Consider the following 2,830-nt stretch of genomic DNA (forward strand, 5'->3'; position numbering starts at 1 on the left):
ATTAGGTCCTAGGAATACATACTTGAGTGTGACCGAAAGTGGCTTTAATTCTAGTGTAGGTGGTGATTCTAATGATAAGTTGTGGGTGTATTGGCTAATACAGGCAATGGCTCGTACTAGATTGTCGAGGAAAAATAGTTTCAGCATTTGATGTATCAACTAGAATGTTTACTTCTTCGCTACCTCCCTCCATATCACAGTCATCCACTCTAAAGTGCATCAAGTGGATGTCTCGAAAATCATGTGCAAAAATCGTTGATGTTGCTCCCTCTATAATGTCCTCGAATGTATCTATCTCAAAGCAACTATCTATTGATGGTCCCTGGGATGCACTAAACACATTCGTCTCAATTTTTATTCCCAAACGATATGTCCATGACTCCTATCCTACAATTGATGCACGCATTTATCGTAGCTAAGAAGGGTTGCCTAGGATAATAGAAATTTGCCTTAGATTGTTACTCAGTTTCATGTCAAGGATTAAAAAATCAACTAGAAAATAGAACTCATCTACCTTGACCAAAACATCCTCGATCATCCCACATCGTGTCTTAATTGATCTATCAGCTAACTGAAAAGTGATCGATGTAGATTTCAATTCTCCAAACCCAAAAAGTTCATGTACCAAGCTTGGTAAATGGTTCACATTGGCCCCTAGGTCCAGGAGAGCTTATTCTATGTAAAAGTTCTTTATAATGCAAAAAATGGTGGGGCACCTAGTTCTTTAAGCTTTAGAGGGGTAGCGTGCTGGAAGACAAAGCTAGCTTGTTCAGTTAGGTATACTTTCTTTGAAAGTTATGATCGGGATTTATGTTTCTGGGTGCATAATTCCTTCAAAAATTTTACATAAGCTGGGACTTGTTTGATTACATCTAGAAGGAGGAGATTAATTTGGACTTGCTTAAATAATTCTAATATCTCATCGAGTCTTTCTCCCTTCTTATCCTAGGAGTAGGGACTTTTAAGATACTCGAAAATGGGGCTTTAGGCAAATAAGGTGATTCTGATGCTGTTGGTTCATTCTCTACTTTTGAGTCCTCTTGTTCTTGGGTGAGTCGGGCTTGGTCGAGGTCTGGGGTTGGACTCATTGGTTTTACTCATGTGTTCAATGACCTTCCCACTTTTAAGAGTCATGATTGATTTGGTGTGTTCAAAAAAGATTTCTGGAGCATTGGAGCTCTCAGCGATGAATTGCCCTCTTGGGTTGCTCTCAGGTTGGCTAGATATTTTTTCTCCTTCCCTCCTACTGAATGCGGTTGCTAGTTGACCTATTTGGGTCTCTAGCTTAGCAATGGATTGGTGTGGGAGTTAAGAATCTAGATGTTGACTTCTAATTGTTCCAGCGGTTTTAAAACCTTCTCCTCAAAAGCTAAGCTGTGACCAGTGGTAAATAGTTGAGGAGCATTTTGAAACTGGTGGTATGATCCATCCTATATGTTGGGTCCTGATAGTTAGGTCTAGGTATAGCAGAGCCAACCACTGACTGTGGTCTTCAAAAAAAATTTGGATAGTTTCTCCAGCCAGGTTATAAGTGTTCGAGTATGGATCATTTTCTGGTCTATGAGCTTGTTCGGTTTGAGCTTGCTGGATTTGTTCGTGCACAAACTCGAAAAATTGAAGTGCGGTTGGGCATTCACTAACAAAATGGGTTGGACTTACACACAATGCACAAAGATCTTGGACTGGGTTAGGTAGAATCGGAGAGTATCTAATATTCAGAAAATAGTCTAATTTTTGAGACAACTCATCTACCTTACTATGGATATCCATAACATTTTCAATCTGATAGATTCTACTTCTTTTCTGTTGAGACATAGGTTGTTCTCTAGAAGTGGCAGACATGTGATGCAGGGAGTTCTCACTAAGTGTTTCAAAGAGCTGCCAAGCCTCATCCTCACTCTTTGCATGAATGTCCCACCACACGATGCAACATCATTTATCGGTGTTTCTTTGATAGACCATCATAGAAATACTAAACAAGTTGCTATTTGAGGATAGCATGGTGGGGGCATTTACGAATAAGGTCTCTTAACCTTTTTCATGTCTCAAAAAAAATTCACCACCAATTGGAAAAAACTAGTGATGACTTTTTTAATTTGATTTATTTTTTCAATTGAAAAGTATTTCTTGAGAAATTTTCTCTGAAGATGGTCCAAGTTGAAATGGTTATGGAATCTAGAGAGTTTAACCAATGCTTGACTTTATCTTTAAGTGACAAAAGAAACAGTTTCAACCTGAAAGCATCATCGAAGAAGTTTTGGATTTTTACTTTGGAGCATATCTCAAGAAATTCATCCAAATATTTGTATGGATCCTCATTGGTCATCCATAGAATGATGGTAGTATTTAAATAATGCTGGACTTGATTTCGTATTGTACCATCTCCATAAGAGGAGGCTGGATATATGGCGAGTAGGTGTAAGATGGAGTAAAATACTCCCTCAATTATCGTGGTGGGTCAGTCTCTTGTTTTAGATCCATAATTTTGATTCAGTTTGTTTGAATCGTTCTTTCTAGCTCTTGATCTAATGGGTGTAAATCAGGTTATAATGATCGACGTCTAGCATACACCCAAAAGATCTCATCGAGTTTTAATTTCAGCAAGTTTTTTTTTTTAAAGAGAAGAGGAGAAAAGGAGGGGGAGAGAAAAGAGTTCTAAAGAAGAGAACCCAAGGAGTTATAGGGCTAAGAAGAAAGAGAAAAATTAATTAGGTTTGATGTTTTTAGTTAACAATCAAGTGGTTCGATCAATCATGACTATGGTTATCCTAGATCTAGACAGCTCCTAACTATCAAGATCATCTTCAAGCACTCAAAGTAGCAGACTAGC

General features: G+C 38.2%; 1 non-coding gene across 1 annotated transcript; it reads left to right on the forward strand.

The window, feature by feature from the left end:
• Positions 1 to 1,994: 1,994 nt before the first annotated feature.
• LOC114913617 (small nucleolar RNA R71) lies at positions 1,995 to 2,098 on the forward strand. Its single transcript, XR_003799539.2, has one exon. It is a non-coding gene; the product is annotated as a small nucleolar RNA R71 (small nucleolar RNA).
• The last annotated feature ends 732 nt before the right edge of the window (positions 2,099 to 2,830 follow it).

This window comes from Elaeis guineensis, chromosome 1 (assembly GCF_000442705.2).
Source record: "Elaeis guineensis isolate ETL-2024a chromosome 1, EG11, whole genome shotgun sequence".
Lineage (NCBI taxonomy): Eukaryota > Viridiplantae > Streptophyta > Magnoliopsida > Arecales > Arecaceae > Elaeis > Elaeis guineensis.